Genomic DNA, 17,569 nt, shown 5'->3' on the forward strand with positions numbered 1-17,569 from the left:
GCGGCGTGTCGACCAGGAAAAGGCGGAGGAGAAGAAGGAAGCCTTGGCCCGTGGAATAATGGGAGGTCGGAACGTAGAAGAGGCACCTAAGGGCCCTTCAGACAAACAGAGGGATCGCGCGTTCGACTCTAAATCGCGTTCGCGATTGTAATTCACAGTGGCGAGGGAACCAGCTACCCCGAAACCACTTGGTAGACTCGTTAGAGTTTAGAAACGAACGGTAACATCGAGCGAGAAATTATCTGGCGAAACGAAAGAAGAGTCGTCGGCTCGTCATAGGAATTTCGAACCTGTCTCGAAGTATCGTTTGTTTTTCCACTCAGAGTACGAACGTGGTTGGAAAGTTGTGTTTTTGGGGATTCGTTGTAATTTGGAATGGATGATACGAGCGAGGTTGTTAGAATTAGACAGGCTGGAACGTACTTCGCTTCATTTCACAGGTATTAGCATACTTACGAGAATTAGACGAAGCTGAAGAATCGTTCGAATAAAGGTCCTTGCGATTATTACATAGTTTGAAATCGCGATATCGACATAGCCAGAATTGATACGTGAATTTACGTTTGACTAAAGTTTACTCAGCGGTGTTTAATGGAAATTGAATCGCGCCTTCTTTTCAAACGAAAGAGCATCGATAGACCCAACTTCTGTTACACAATCACGAAGAACAGAGCACGCAAATTTTCGTGACTGACCCGAAGCGTCAGATTAACAAACAGGGTTATAGTATTGCGTGACGAAGAAGGTGAACAAAATATAGAACGTGGAAGGATGTAGGGCATTATTAGGGCAACAGATCGAACAATTTTAAGAGCCTTCAATGAGTCTAATTTGACATCTAGAATGCTGTTGCACAATAATTTTCCGACTAATAATATTAACGAAATACCTGTAGATTATAGATACCTCTTCTATGATTTTATCATTTTTCAGCTTGTAATTACGATAGAAACTTAGTAGCTTGTCTATCGAATTTTATTTATTTTATTGCCAACCACCCTATGTTATACCAGTGGGAACATGTAACTTGCGTGACTTAGCAAATTTCATTAATAATTTTAATTGAATATCGGACGTCGTATAAATGTTTTTTTTCTTTTTTTGTTTTTTTTTATCTGAAACCGGTAATAGACTGGCGTACCGAAAAACCGTTTCTTGCCTGTCGAACGAAACAAAATACGAGTCGCGATATCGGAATTCATCGAAACCCCCTCAGGAAACAAGGGTTGTCGTCTCTTATCTCGTTACCTGAATTGATCGAGGGAAAAAGACAAAACACGCGGGGACGAATATACCGGGCTGTTCGCGAGGAATTAAATCGATTGGCGTGCACGGAACACATATTAATTGGATTTCTCTGCGCGCCAGAGTAAGCGGGCTCGAGGGTTGGGTGCGGGTGTGGGCGCCAACGCGAGCGACACCACAAATGGGGTCATCCACCTTGGCCAGCCGATGACCGTAGGGCCAGGTGAAACGAGCCGGCGGGGGTCTTCCCGGGTATCTTTCTGTTGTGTATTCGAGCGATACCGGAAGCTGCTGTCTAGACGATGCTTTTTTCCTTTCCTCTGCTGGTTCCGGCTGCCGGTTCCCCTCGCTCTTGAGTTTACCGTCTTCCGTGACTGAAATTTTCGCGAGCCTCGCACAATCGCGATTGGCTTCGTTCCAGTCTCTCTAAACACATCCCATCCTTTTGTCACTGTCTTTCAACCCTCCTCGCGTTTGACCTGTATTCCATCGAGTTTACTCGATCTACCCTTTTAAATACGCCTGGCTTTTAAGAGGGGTTTAACCCTTGTACCGGTAACTGGCTACTTGGGTCGTTTCTAGTTCTCTTTCAAGTAAGCCACGAGTCACGATTTTATCAAGTACAGCGATACACTTTTAGATCGTCAACTCGTGTATGAGAAAAAAATTCATGGGGAATTATTTTCGAAAATTTATTCCGTTACTTTTTATATTTTATGCTCCGTGATTTATAGTTTTATATCTTACTGGTGAGAAAAAATTATAAAATACGTATATATAGGTTGTGTTAAGCGTAGTGGAAATAACGTAGAAGCGAAAATATATAAAAGTAATGTGTAAGTAAATGTGTCTTTCGCTATCTGCACGCAGCTGCTTTATCTGGCAATGTTTATACGAACACGAAACCTAGTCTGTCAAATGTTGCGATCTTTATCTTAATAGGGCAAGATGGATCGTACGTAATTGAATAAAATAATATAATGCAAAGGATGGCGCGTATCTATCGTTTCTTTCTAAAACGAAAGAAACTTTTGGAGCAGCTTGATATAATAATTGACAGATCGTGAAACGACGATAGTACGCGTTTAAAAGCGATCGTTTTTCGTAACTAGCTCTTTATTTTTTCGGAAGTATATTATTTGCACAATTGCTTACTATTCTGTGGACATTTTCCCATCGATTCGTGTTTTCACGCCTGATTAAAGTGCTGATGAAATTTTAAAATACCTTGTACAACACTCGACAACGTTTCAGAAATGTCTCTACGTGTCCAAATACTTTCGTAACCTTTGGCAATTGTCGCGGCATATCTTTAGCAATTGTCGCGCTAAAATACATGCCTCTTGTTATTCACCAACTGGATGAACATAACTTTCGATATTTTATATATGTTCTTATACTATCTGAATTATATACATTTTTCTACAAACATTCGCAGTCTAATTATCGTTGCTCATTACGTGATGAAATTTCATTAGCGTCCCATTGACATCTAATGAAACTATCGCTCTACGTCTGACTCACAATCCGTCAAGAAAGATACTCGGTCAAACGAAATTAGACAAACGTGAGTATTTTACTCGCCAACACAGAAATTGATGATAAATTTCGAAACGAAACGACGATTTTGTTACTTACATCGAGGGGCAGACAGGTTTCCTAGATCTGATTAAAATTCACTGCGATATATATCTTCGACGATAATAAAGTACGCTGTTTGTCACGCGACCAAGGATTCGATGATAGCCGACACCAGGGTCAAGAGTTTAAGGGTTGCTCCATTTCTGATCTGCAAAGCTACACGTTGCGGAAATTCTACTCTTTCAGACCGGCGAACAAGAGGATCTATGTACCATAGGATGAGGTTCGCTATCGAATTATAGTCACTGAGATACCTGCGTGTTTCTAGCGTCGTATTAAATGGCACTAACTCGTCTACTGGCTCATTCTGGCTCATTCTACTTCCCACATTGGCAGACAATGGAAATATTCTTATGAGAATTCTAGGTCGTTCGATACGTGATTTCTCATAAGCCAGAATGATAAACTTTGGAAGAAATAGTATTTTTTGTATACATACACATTACATAATAAACATCGAGCTAAATTATTCAATACATACAGATTACATAAACACGCGATTAATGTTCGATACTCGAGAAATAAATGACTGCATAAGATTCTTTATCGTAACATAATGATGACATAAATAATATCAAGTTGCAAGATAGATTTAAAAAAATAGTATCTGCAGTATCATCGTCTTTTTCTGCTTCTCAATATACGGAGTTGATCAATGCGGCTTTCGAGCAGTTTTGTATGATGAATGGAGTCACTCTTTCAGTTTCCTTACATAGGTTCACGATTAATGTTCGATTCTCAGGAGACAAATGACTTACGTCCACGAGTTCATTTATTGCAACAAGATGACACAAGTAACTATAGATTCAAAGGTAAATTTCAAAATTTCCAACATCTTCTCTAAATTTCAATTTACGCAGTCGATAAGTGTCTTCGGCATGTCATGAAAGACAAATTGTTTTTAACCGTTAAAGTTATTATTCGATAGCTAGATGCTTATATACGTTTCTAGTCTTTAGTAATAGCACTTATTAATAGCACTAACACTTGTTAATCTCGTACGAAACCTGACAGCTGGTCATCAATGAAACGATTCGTCAGACTTTCGAATCGATACAAAATGTGAAATATTAAAAGTTCGGAGTAATTCAGCCGTAATTCAACAACCAACGACTGTATTGTTTTCTGGTCCCACCATATAGAAGACACGTAGGTTTTCCAGAAGGGGAGAGTGGAACCTTCGGAGGCGACTGGCGCCATTAATTTCGGCAGAAGGAGTGGAGCAACCACGATGAGGGTGACACATCATCGTGAACTATCCCACAGGAAATGGTGCGGCCGGTCTCCTTAATAACGACCGGTCCCCGATGGGTGTATGTTTACACGACGGATCCGGACGAGCGATATTTCCTTGCCAGCTACTACGATATCCCTTTGATCGACGATCGACCTGAGCGTAGCATCTAAAGGTGCGTTTAAACCAAGCGAACCGATGCTCGCAGCTTTGCCTCGTTTTAATAAAATTCAGTAAAATGATACTGTAAACGAGCATTCGTACGGAAATCGAACATCCGAATTCTCTGCAACAATGCATTTAATTATAATCTCTTCGCCGGATACCGTTGTTACGAATTCGACTGGAGACTGAACCGGGAATAACCGTTGAGCATTGTAAATTCTGCTCTGTCTAATCTCTACGGACGTTTGCTCGCGTACGTCGTCGTAAAGAAGCTCTTTCGGCGTAATTGAAATTGCTCGAAGAGCGTTTACATTAAGTGAAAGAACGCTCGCTTACGCTTTAATTTCATTAAAGCGAGCATTCGCGCGCTTGTCTAAACGCACCTTTACACATCTTTACCATGTGCAAGCTAGAGCCGTACGAATCGTACGAGCCAGTACGGATTCGTCCGATAGTGTTTTTCGTCGCGTCTTCCGACCAGCCGGAAATCATTAAATAATGTCACCGGACGACTTCCGTTGCCACTTACCGTAAGCGACCACACCGTTTAATATGCAGCCGACACGCCTTAATTACATCGCTACTCGCCTCTCTACTTGCCCGTACGCCCACGTCTCGACTTTTCCTTTACAACTTCAGCTCGCTACTAGTTTTCCATTACCATTTCAGCGTGCATCTATGGCCCGGTGTTTATATCAGTTGGCCGGATATCTTATTCGCGAGGCTCGTAAATTGAAAAGTAGAGAAAAGTTATGATATTATGCGTACGGAATATCTACTCTGTTGCAATGTATACGTAAATTTATTTGTTTATGGACACAACTAAGAAAACATGGATGCAGATAAGCTTAACAAAATCATCTGATAATACTGAAATTAAAGAAATTTCTATAAATTTTTGTATGTGAAGTAACAAGCTGCGTCGATTAACGCGTCGAAATTATACGATGTTATTTTTGAAAAAAAAAAAAAAGAAAGAACGACTCTTTCGCTTGACATTTCTCTATCTAATAACAATTTTCTAACAACTCTACCTAACAATTTCCTGCCTGTAACTTGAAATAATTATACGTTCCTCCTTCGATCTCCTGTACGTATTACACAACCAATTATATTTTCGTGTGTTACATCCGCCTTGCAGAACCATTCGAAATATTGCGTCTCTGTCAACGATAACTAATTAAAAAAAAAAAGAAAAAAGCAATTTTTCTCGTAAGGAAAATTCCATCGCGAGAGGATTAATAATCCAGACAGAATCGATTAAACTAATAACAATTTTCTAACAACTCTACCTAACAATTTCCTGCCTGTAACTTGAAATAATTATACGTTCCTCCTTCGATCTCCTGTACGTATTACACAACCAATTATATTTTCGTGTGTTACATCCGCCTTGCAGAACCATTCGAAATATTGCGTCTCTGTCAACGATAACTAATTAAAAAAAAAAAGAAAAAAGCAATTTTTCTCGTAAGGAAAATTCCATCGCGAGAGGATTAATAATCCAGACAGAATCGATTAAAAAGCTATAGGTACATCGCATCTGGATTCGCAATCAATTAAATACTTCCGCTTTCACGTAATAAAGCTCGAGTTCGTTAAACGGTACGTTATCTTAAATTATCTGGTATCAGGCTCGATAATCGTTGAGTCACGGCTCCTCGCACCTTCGCGGATACTCCACGATAATTGATACTCGGTAAACTACCGAAATCTCTAACGCCAGACGCGTATATTTCTCTATCGATTTATTACCAGCAACGATAGCAATCTGAATCGGCGAACAAAATTGTACGGTTCCGTTAAGTTCGAGACACGGCGACGTTTTATAACGTCGCTTACGATTTTAAAGTCATGGTAACGGGAACCATAAATAAATCTGGAACGCGTACGGGGTCGTAAATTTAGCATCCTTACGACGATGACGCGTGCAACTGTATAGGGGTTACAAAATATGTACATTTCCGTGGGAAACGATCCTTAGGGACGTCTGTGTACTTCAGCTTTTTTTTTATAGTGCGGTAATCAATAAAGTAGATTGATAAAATTCTACAAAAGCTGTTATTACGATTATGACAAAATCCGTGTATACGCTTCAAGCTTACGTATCTATGTATAATTATTGATAATCGTGGTAGTTTAGCATTGGGATAAACGAGCTGCTCAGGTGTCAGAAATGTAGAGAAGAATTTGTCGAACGTTGAAATTTTCTCAGAAATTCTTGCAATCTATCCTTATTTTTTTCGATGATTAGTTGCTCCGAATTTAAAGAATTCTCGACCTTAAAAGTATACCAACTCTGTTTTACCCTTTCCACGTTGTTCTAATGGAAAATAATGATAGAAACAAGGTGATATGTAAGAATAATACTAAATATTCAAAAAAATGCACAATATCAAAACTTACTAATTTTCATTATCACTGCCATACAAAAATATCCTAATTTTCTTTCGCTCGATGACACAAAGATCTTGGCCATTTCATATTTCTTCGACAGTAAATAGTTTAACAGGATTAGACTTGAAATATCGTTATTTCCTGCTACGTTCCTATTTCGCGCAATTTATTGGACTATGTTTTATCAACGCTATTTTTTTTTTTTTTTTTTTAATGATTGGTATAAAACACTATATCGTACTATACCAATATTCATAAAGTACGTTAATACGTACTTACGTAGAAACTTTGTTCGCATCATAGAGCATCGTAAATTCCGCAATAAATTCCACAAATCGATGCAAAACCGCTTATCGTATTTCGATTCGGGGGTGGCTCGAAACGAGTCATCGGCGGTCGAGTTTGTGGAAGTTGCCACGAAAGTTGCACGTGCGAACAGCTGAACAATTAGACGCGGAACGCGCTGCGAAACGATCCAGCGACGAAAGTCGATGAACGAGCCGTTAATGTTGTTTAACTGCTTGCAACATGCCAGCCGCTGACTGCAACTAATGAACGCTGACTGTCGGATATGCCTTGTTGTTTTGTCCTAACGACGTTGATTTATGTTGGCCGACAAATTCGAGCCTTTCCACGGTTAACTACAATGTATTCGACCGAACGTTGAAAATTTGTTTATCACCGTTTTTCCTAATCCGTTTGGAATTTGCGGCGAACGAAGGTGGAGCACGAGGGAATAAAACCGGGTTAAACGGGCCGTGGTGAAATTCGGTCGCGACGTTCGCTGACCTGAGCCTGCGACGAACGCTCCGACGTTGAAACTTATCGATCTCGTGGCACGAGCAGCGTCATCGTTAACTCTTCGAGTGCTACATCGCACGGTCGTCCTCTCTCCTACTTTGCGCCAACCGAAATCGCTGCTTTCGTCCACCAAATCGAGGCTGAACGAATATGGAGAAGCGGAGTTAACCCATTTAAAGGGTTTGTTCCAGTTTAGAATTTCGTTTTTCTTCTTTGCGGGGCAGGGTCTATTTTCCTCTCAAAGAGATTACAAGACTCTTTTACGTTGTCCTTCGCACGCAAGTTTGTTAACGTTTCAAGAATATTCACCATCTTGGAGAAGTGTGAAAAATCGAAATCAGAGGTAGACGCGCTTCCGACTGTTCGACTTATTTGAAATGAAGAAACAAACAGGCATTCTGATTGGTACAAATGTGTCTAAGACGTGAACCAGAATTTAGACAAAGTCTGGAAGTTTAAAAAAAACGCGTCGAAGATCCTGTTCGTCATTCTTCGATCGTCGTACGATAAAAAAGAAAAATCCGCGAAACACTCCACGATTCTTCTATCGAATAGCGAACGTTTCAAATCGACGCCACTCGCGTTACATTCTATTTCCGACAAGCGTATTTCTCAATTAAAGGAGGATCGTGTCGATGAAGTTGTCGATTGCGGCGGGATCATTGGTTCGCCGCAACGCGCGTTCTATTTCCTACACTTTCGGACCGCGCAGCTTTAAAGTAAGTAGGTCCGCGAGTGTCGGGTGAACGAATTTATGCCCGTAGTGCGTTGCAGTTCACGAGACACGTCGTCGCCGGCGCCGAACTATTTTCGACGGCGAGCAGCGGCGAATCCAGCACAGAGACGAGTCGCTCTTCGTATAATAACGCGAGCGAAATTATACGAAATTTCAGTTGGTCGTGGTCGATGAGCTTTCCGAAGGAATTCGAACTTCTCGAAGCGAGGTCGCGGTCGAGACGAACGAATTATATTTCGTTTGACAATCGTCCAACGTTTAATTAAAGGCATAACGTTCTTGATGAGCAGAAGGCTCGGGGATTACGTTCATTTCTCGAGAGACTGCGTTCCCTCCCTGGTTTCTGGATTTTATCTCGTTCGAAACTGCGCGCCGCATCTTAAATTCGAGCGAATACTTCTATCGAGAGAGAGAGAGAGAGAAAGAGAGAGAGAGAGGGAGAAGCAGTGCTGGAACATTGACTTTCTAAGTGTAGCTGCATCCCATTAAAACAATGTTCGTCGGTGTCATCGTATTCGTCATTGTTCCAAAGTGGAATACAACGCGAAATAACACGCGATTCTACGCGTAACTTACCCGTGAGGATAATTGCTCGCTTGATCTCCTATTTTCTGCACTGACTCTTTATCCGACTGAGAATAAGAAATTTTCCATCCGACAAACTAAAGTCGCTAATTACGACCCCACCACAAGTTCGTTTTATTCTTTTCTTCTTCTCTCTGTTCGTCTCTTGCAGCTGACTTAAGGAAATATTTATATTTGAAGGGATGAGAAATCGTTTTTTCTTATCGCATGCTCCAAAGCTGTGTTTCGTACTTTGAAACTATGTTCCTAAATTTGTACATTGAACTCGTCGAAATGATATGATCGCCAGGATTTCAAGTTATTGGTACGTACAACGAATCTGCAAATCTTTGTCCGAACCGAGCAATCTGTATAAAACGATAAACGATCGAAGCAAGTTTTCCGATCGAGTAATATACGAACCTTTCAGAAGCGGAAACTGGTCAACTCCTCTGTATATTAAATTTCTTAATTTCATTACACGAACGCTCGATCGATATTCAAGTTTCAAGAAACAAATTACTTACCGACGAATTATTTAGATGGCACAAGTAATGGTATACTGTAAGGTAAATTTCAGAAACACGTAGTTTAAAGCGAGAAGCTGAGGAGTGAACACGACGTCTTGAAAACTGGTTTTAACCCTAAAGACCGCGGCTCGTTTAAGAATGTCACGATTTTATTAAACGCCGCCGTGTCGAACGAAAGACAACTTGTCCGATCGCGGCCTGGCCGCCTGTTTGTAACGTCCATTGCTTCTACGTACTTACTTTTCAATTTATGCGATTGATCAATGTGACTTCTGAAACGCTTGATTGCTACGCACGATACGTTTTCTCGAGAGTGGGGTAAAAATCGGTCTGTTTGATTTGATAAAAGCTTGCAAGCGTAGTTTGTAGACGGACGTGAAGGGTCCGTGGCAATTGGCGATCGTTGGTGATCGTTGGTGATCGTCGGGACACGTGGCAAAGCACGCGAACGACGGAATGTGAACCGTTGGATGTAGCTAGTAGCGACAAAGACGTCTTGAACTCTATCTCGACGACATTCCACTGCGAGAATCGCTTACTGATTGTCTACTGTGTCGAGAGGCGATGAGTTGGATCGCGCGAGGTTTATTTCGCCAGATTATGAACGAAAAGGCCGTGTATACGATGGATGCGTATTCGGGCGAGCTAACCGGTCTGGCGAATGAAACGTCCGAAGATTGCAATGCGTAAGCTCGTAAAAATCTGTTATACCGTAATTCAAAAAAAAGTATTCGAACATCCTTCGAAACTCTTTGCGTATATATGGTGCAAAAGATCTTGAAATCGTATTAGCACCGCAACGAGACACGAGTATCCTGACCATGTTGGTAAAATTTGAAACGGATCTGAAAATGTGTTCGAGGGCAGATTGATAAGCTTCCGCAATGACGATGACGAAACAAATAAAGCAACATACAGCGGTGATTTCGGTAATTTCTCAATCGTACGAGATACTTGTTGGAAATAGGTTAAATGTTAGGTATATCGATTTAAATGCGATATTATTTTCTGTTAATTCGTTCTGATAATTGTCGAGAGAACTGGCGCCGCACAATTTACTGGACAGTGTTTTATGCGTTAATAATCTCTAGAATCGATGCTCCTTGCGTCACATTTATCTTACATTTCATTAATCTGTCAACCGAGCAAACTCATCGCTAGGATTACGAATCTGTCTGGTACGTTAACTCCGATTTGATTAATAGGTCAACTCTGCCACGTGAATTTTATGTACTTTGCCCTGGCAGTTGCAATGGACTTAAATATACCGTACCGTAACGTTTCATTTCTGCAAAATATTACACTCGGCCATTTTTTCCCGACGATGCGATCCAAGTCGTTGCTGAAAATTGTTTAGTCCATAACATTCATCTCGTCTTAATCGTTCTAATGAATTTAAAGATGACGCGATGACCACCATGACGATCGAAGCGTGTGTTAAAACACACATTATCTGGCGTTTATGAAAACCACTATATACAGATCGGATACTTTTCATCGCAGCATCTGTTCATAAAGCTCCATCAGCGCTCAACAATCGGAGCGATCTCTTTGTCAGGGTGAGGCGATTGCATTTCTCACGATTTCCCGCGATAATTTCGAGAATTGTAATCAATCGGGCTCGACCTCGCGGTCGACTGACGTATTAAACTCGTCTCGAGCGAACCGAGATGCTGATCGTTGACTGGCACCAATCGGGTCGGGTTCACGCTAGTCTCTTGGTTGGCCTCGGGAGCCCGCGGCCGGTTTAACGCGGAGAAACATCGCCGAGGAATTCAGATGACGCGTGATTCACTACATCTTCTAACCCTTTCACTCGGCACGTTGCTTTGGCACATAAAACGTAACGCAACTTTCGGCGACAAAGCCAGGCAACTTTTTTTTCTTAATTTTTCTCCGCGTTGTAATGTCCTCACCCTCTGTTGCATCCACAGTAATATCTCGCTCCGTGCATACAATGGCTACCAAAAATATTTGCGCATACCCTTACTTTCAAACGAAACGTTTTCTTTACTCTCGTCATTTCTCGAAACTATTTTCGTCAAGAGGAATTCTAACGAGTCACGCGTAACACATATAACAAACGCAACCGTCATAGCTATTTCACGCTGAAATAGAGTTCCGGCTACACAAGAGGCCAGATTCGTCTCGTGCCACAGCAAAAATGTAAGACAATATTTTAAACCCTAACAAGCGATTGCCATTCCACGTACCACCAATTGTTACGCTCTATTTTAATTATATTTGTCAATTTAATAACTTTAATCGTTAATACGTTCTATTAGAATTCCAGTTTTTTAACCAGAAATAAGATATACCTAAAACGAGTATGTACTTCGTGTTCTGGATTTGAAGTGATCGTCCGTTTATGACCTGGACAGCGCATCTGCGCTTTTTTTGGGGGGAAAATCCGAATTTCCTACCTCCCAAGTAAACTTTACGATGCGGACCTCATCAAGAGGCTATTTAACACCCTAAGGGCTCCTTGGGTCCGCTCTAAAATACACATCTGGTATCAATGTGCTCCATCAGAGAATATGTGCCCACGAGGGTACACAATTACAAGACTGGAAGGAATAGATTTTCCTCCCATAAAAAACATGGTAAGAAGGAAAGCCCGGGGAGGGAGAGTTAGTATATAAGGACCAAGCGAGGCTTCTTGAGAATTCTTATAACGATCTTCGTCAGAGCGTCATACTGTTCGTGTTACTAAACAGTGCAACTAAATTAACTAAACATAATATTATTCTGCATCTTAACTTGCTGGCGATTCTCTTGGTGTATATTAAAGAGTGAAAATAAATAAACTAAACGCACTGCTACTCCGCATCTTTAATTCACCTCCACCTTGAGCATTAATCTCGTTTATGGTACGCGATATCAACCGATCAGTTGCAACCCGACTGATGGCCAATTAGTCGAGAATTCGCAACTCTTCGATTTCTGATATTCGCAGCAACGTTCACATTCACCGAAAAGTGAACGAACTTTCTGACCCATCGATCCAGCCGTGGCAACAAATTTAACGAAACCCACCGATGAGATTATTCGTTGCGCAAACGAACTAACCCTCTCCGATTTTTCCTCGATACTCTATCAACTAATTAATTCGCTTCAGCGTAGGCTGGATTTTTCGCTTGGAAATATCGGCGAGTCTGCTCGTGGAAACGGATCGAAGTCGTTCGAACTGTTGGAATAATTTGTTTTTAATTCGATCGGTGGCTGTGGGGTCCAGAAAATATCAGAGTTCGATACAAGAAGGGGGGATGAGCGCGATTGTTCGTTGAACCGATCCCCTTTAAAGCTATTTTCACGCTGATGCATCTGGCCCGTGTAACTGCGTACGGATAAAGCTATACGATCCCACAGACCAGCGTGTTCCGTTTGCTCCGCGTATGTGTCAAGATAATCCACCCTCCGCTGACTCTCTGACTCCCCCTCGTCACAGATTCACGTCTATCTCTACAGGTTTCGCATCTTCTTGTCCGCTAAGTTAACTCTTTTTGTATCCAATTCGCGTGTCCGAAGAGACATTAATTTTCGCTCATCCGCCCACATCGAGGTATTAAATGGTCTTTCAGGTTGGAGGTGGAGGGGTCCGTCGGTTTCCGTGTTTACTTTAGAAACAAGGTATTAGGCTAGGAATTAGCCTTGGCAGACTGAAATCACCGTACATTACAGCAGGAATATACAGGCTTTTTCATTGTTAACAGATTCTATAATCTATAATCGGCGGAGCTAAGCGTCGGCATAGTCTACGATTAAAAGTAAGGGAAGAAAGTTATGTAAGCATAGATTCGTAAACGCTTTATCGAGTAGTTGGTAGAAAAGTACGAAAATTATAAATCACTGGTTTCTTATTTGATTCCATGTGACGACGATATCAATTTTGTACTTAGGAGAACGAACGACTCTACGAACAAGAATTTCAGTAAACATAGCCGATCGATCGAGAATCCAGTCGTTTATAACTTTGGTATTTTTGTTGTAACTTTCGGTAACAAGGCATTTCTGACTCCTGTGTTAATACAACGCTTGTTCGTTTTTCTTATTTTTAATTGTAAAATATGCTCATACCGCTTGGCGGTGTAAAAATGAAGCAGCCTGTATAATAAACGTCTGCAGGACAGCCACGCTTACATTCGCGTAACAACCGAGGGTTAACAGGATTTCGTACGACAGAATCATCTATCTTTCTCTCTCACTTTGTCCACCTTTCGCCCGCTCTTTTGTCTCTCTGTATCCTTACTGTGGTGGCTCTTTGTCCGGCTACTCGTTCTTTTCGTTTGCATCGTCGGAAGTACATACTTAACAGCGTTCGTGCGCTGTAATTTCGGCGAATCTGTGAAAATAAACGAGTCTCCCTTCGCGACCGAGATTTGTCTGGCATTTAGAATTTGCAAGATTGTTCCATAAAGTGTACATACGACACGAGACCCGCCCAACTTGACACACTTCGTTTCTCGTTCGCTACATCTTGACTTTTGTGTGAGATCACAACGCCAAGAATAATCAACCGACTACTTACGCAGAACGAGATACACATACGCCAGGAAGAAAGGGAATACCGCGAGTTTAGGAAACATTAGCAGCTTCAAACTCATGTAGCTTTTGCAGAGCATTTTGAAGCATTCGAGGGTGTTGATGACACATTCGTAAAACGAAAAGGAAGAAGGACGTATGTAGTTGGCTACAAAAGTATTCAAGTTGGCTATTTAGAACTTAGAACGAGAGTTATACTATGTACCAGGAAAGTTAAACTAAGATCTTAGAATAATTAAACAATTTTGACTGCCGCTATGATATTCGAAACCCACGTGTTTCTCCTCTTCCAGTTATTTTTCCGTGCGTGTTCAAAAAAGAGTACAATGTGATTTATAATCGTAGATAGCTTTAAGCTCGTTTTTCTAATCGATGTCGACTTTTCCCAGCGAATGATACTTGCTTCGATTATTGGCAGATAAACCGATATAATATCCTAACAATTTCGAAAGTAATTTAATATCGAGGCGTTGGTATATTTTATGGAAAATTATGAAACCGTAATTATAAGATTATACGAAATTATAAATAAATTTATTATCTTATTCTACAATGATGAAGATAAAATAGATTGAGAATACTCAGGTGGCCGGATACATTTATGGCCAACTGTAATTCCAAGAAGTCTGACACTACTAGAGAGCAAAGAAATCGACGAGCCTAGCGAACGAAGCGATTATAAATAGTATTACTAATATTACAAACGATAATTACGGAATGTCGGAGTGCAATCCATGAAAGAAATTGACATTTTCTGACCCATGAACCCAATGAGGGTGTGACACAAGGGTGGAGAGAAAAGTATAACGGCAATCACAGCGCGTCAAACGATGTACGCGCATCCTATACTGCGTACCTACTTAGGCTACGTCATCTATTTCAGTTATTTCTTATACCGTTTCCTATTTCGTGGAAAGTTATTTTATCCTCAAGTATTTTGCAATTCATCTTGTAGAATTACGCATCACGTTTTTACTGGCTCACATTTACTATTGCGAAATAAAATCATTTGTCACTAAACGAGTAAATGCAACGTACTTAGTTACAATGTGTAATAACGCGTTATTATTAGATTCTGCGATTCTGATCAGATTCCCAATTACAAAATTAAATACACTTGTTAGAGGTTTCACGTTGATAATTAAAAGGTGAGTATATAAGTAAAAGACAGATATATCGATCGATGGCGTTTAATTGATACGACGTTAATCGATTCTCGAAATATACGTGAAAAATAAAACGAAGAAATGAAACGTCAATCGAAGGTAATTAATTAATCAAACGTGTTTGGAAACTCTGGTCAAATAGGGCCAACCAGGGAAAGAAATTCCGAGGATCGAATAACGGACCTTTCGAACGCGTCCTCAAAAGGAGCGAACGTTTCAAACTGACCGATGCTCCTCTGCTTTTCAGGTATCGAATCGCTGATGCAATTGGCCATCGGTAATACCTTGCTCGAGAGGAATATACGAGAAATACAAATGCTGTTGGTGGAAGGGGTACAGCAAGGTACGTAACAGCATTAGTTAAGGTTACGAGAATTGAAACGGCAATTTCGAGTAGTTTCGAGAATTGAAAGAGCATATTCGAGACATATAGGGAGAGACAAAGAGCTTGAGATTTCATTCAGGCTGTAATTTGAATTTAGAATTGGTTGCTCGTTTATAGAATTAGGATATCCGATAATTTCGAAATTCCATTGTCGTTGTAACGGTATACGGCTGCCGTGATTGTATTGGTAAAATTTGGCACCGATCTGAAAAAGATATTTAATGCAAACAGCTTAAACATGTAATAAGCGTTAAAGATAGTTGCACTAAATATAATATATAATTGAGTATTTAAATACTATTCTGCAAGAATATCGTTTATATATTCCACAACCATACGACGATGAAACATGTGCGCGAAATAAAAATGTACGATATCATAAGGCAAATTTCTAAAAATTAAAAAAATTCAAGTTAACCATTTCAAAATATTTTATTCCATTTGAAAACATCATCCACTAAATCGTGCCACGAAGCATTAAGTACCAAGTACCGAAGATTAATATAAATCAAATGGAACTTGCCCGATCGAGATTAATACTTCAATTTTCGAGCTTGTTAATATCTACTCCACAAAGTATACCAAAATAGCGTGCTCTTTAACAAGACGCACCAATCTGCCTCGAGACAAGCCGCTAAAAGCTTCGGTCGATCGAAACCAAGCCGTATGAATCCTTGGAAGATTGGAATCTTCCTTAAAAACGATTACATGTATATCAAATATGGGACAAGAGCAAAGAAAAAAAAGAGAGGGAAAGATAAAGAGAAAAGGTGAAATCGTAACGGACAAGGATAAAAGGCGTATAGTTTCGTCGCATGGCAGCCGGTGAATTCGCGGTAAATGGTATCCTGTTCCGTGTCCGTATCGCCGTGCTAGAATACTCAATTTCCGGCGGAAGCGTCGGGGGAATTAACGCGGCGTGCCGAGTTTTGTATAATCGCGTTTTAATTTGATTGTCTTGAAGCGCGCCGCGTGCTTCCTGCGCACGCTTGCCAATTAGTATCTCAAGTTGTTACACTGTTCGAGTGTCTTCGATCTTGCGAACGTTTCGCACAATGTTGCCAATGATATATTTAAGCATGGCTGGAAAGTTGGTTAATGGGATGGCAGGAAGATAAGGGACACGGGAAGCTGAAGTAAGACGACGAAGTTGATCCTACGGACTTTCGGTCATTTTCGGACTAATTATATTTATCTAACGTTAAACGGAAAATACGAAGCGAGCCCTGTTGGTGTACGTGATTTCTCGATTCCATTTGCATTACAAATTCTGTTTGTTTGTTAAAATGAGAGAAAAATCAAAGTACGAAATCTCGATAACAGCATCGACGGGAAACGATGGAAATAATTGAAATATAGGTTAATTGACGGATGAACTAAAATAATAATATGCTTGTCAATGCGTGTCAGCGAAATCCTCTTACAGCAGACGGCAATTCTGCATTCTGATTTTATTGAAAGTTTGCCAGTTCGTTATCTCGATTCAACTCCGAAATAAAAATAGAAATTGCATGTCCTAATTAGCAAAAAAAAAATTAATAAATAACATCATAAAATCTGTGCATCTGTAAATTCTATAAATTGTACTATATTTTTGTATCTTTTAATTTTCGACAAACGTATAAACATCCGTAGTCTACCTATAAAAAAAAGTAAAAAGTTAAATATTAAAGGAAAATTTGCATTCTCCGATAAAAGTAGGTAGAAAGCCAGTGTCCTAATACTTATTTATGCAGTTAGCAAAGTAAAAGACCGATTTACGAGATACGGAGACGATATTAGAGATGTGACTACCGTTTCGCACAGTGTGCTCTATTTTAACATTTTGCCACACAAGATACGTCGGTTACATTATAAACCAGTCACTAACAGTCACTAGCAATGCTTCCATCAGCCAACTTTCCACCTACGATGTGAATACAAGACTATATGTATACGTTGAATTATGAGGCACGCGTGGCGAGAACAAATACAATTTAACGGGCGAAGGGTTGGAAGGAAGCGAAGAAAGCGAAGAAATGATCGGGTCACCGACCTGTGGTCGATTAAACGAGCCATCGAGAAAGAACGGAGGTAAAACTGTAGCGACGTGTCACGAGTCGATCGAAGGGAATAAACTCTCGTATCGAGAGGGAAAGTGCGAGCCGACGTCGCGTCGCGACG

General features: G+C 40.5%; 1 protein-coding gene and 2 long non-coding RNA genes across 9 annotated transcripts in view; 2 read left to right on the forward strand and 1 right to left on the reverse strand.

Moving 5' to 3' along the window:
- The window catches only part of LOC117151826, a 133,831-nt gene that overhangs the window by 99,575 nt on the left and 16,687 nt on the right, over positions 1 to 17,569 (forward strand). For 3 of the 4 annotated variants that reach the window (XR_004461960.1, XR_004461961.1, XR_004461958.1), the window contains one exon: positions 15,269 to 16,962. This is a non-coding gene — a long non-coding RNA (uncharacterized LOC117151826). Of the gene's footprint in view, positions 1 to 15,268; positions 16,963 to 17,569 lie in introns of those variants that run through there. The other variant, XR_004461959.1, reaches the window with a different exon arrangement.
- LOC100748223 (insulin-like peptide receptor) overlaps positions 1 to 17,569 on the reverse strand; it is a 116,579-nt gene that overhangs the window by 49,571 nt on the left and 49,439 nt on the right. The gene's annotated exons all lie outside the window — the stretch shown is intronic.
- Positions 9,074 to 12,131, forward strand: LOC117151827. Its single transcript, XR_004461962.1, has 2 exons — positions 9,074 to 11,479; positions 11,669 to 12,131. It is a non-coding gene; the product is annotated as an uncharacterized LOC117151827 (long non-coding RNA).

Source organism: Bombus impatiens, unplaced genomic scaffold (assembly GCF_000188095.3).
Source record: "Bombus impatiens unplaced genomic scaffold, BIMP_2.2 scf_0463, whole genome shotgun sequence".
Classification (NCBI taxonomy): Eukaryota; Metazoa; Arthropoda; class Insecta; order Hymenoptera; family Apidae; genus Bombus; species Bombus impatiens.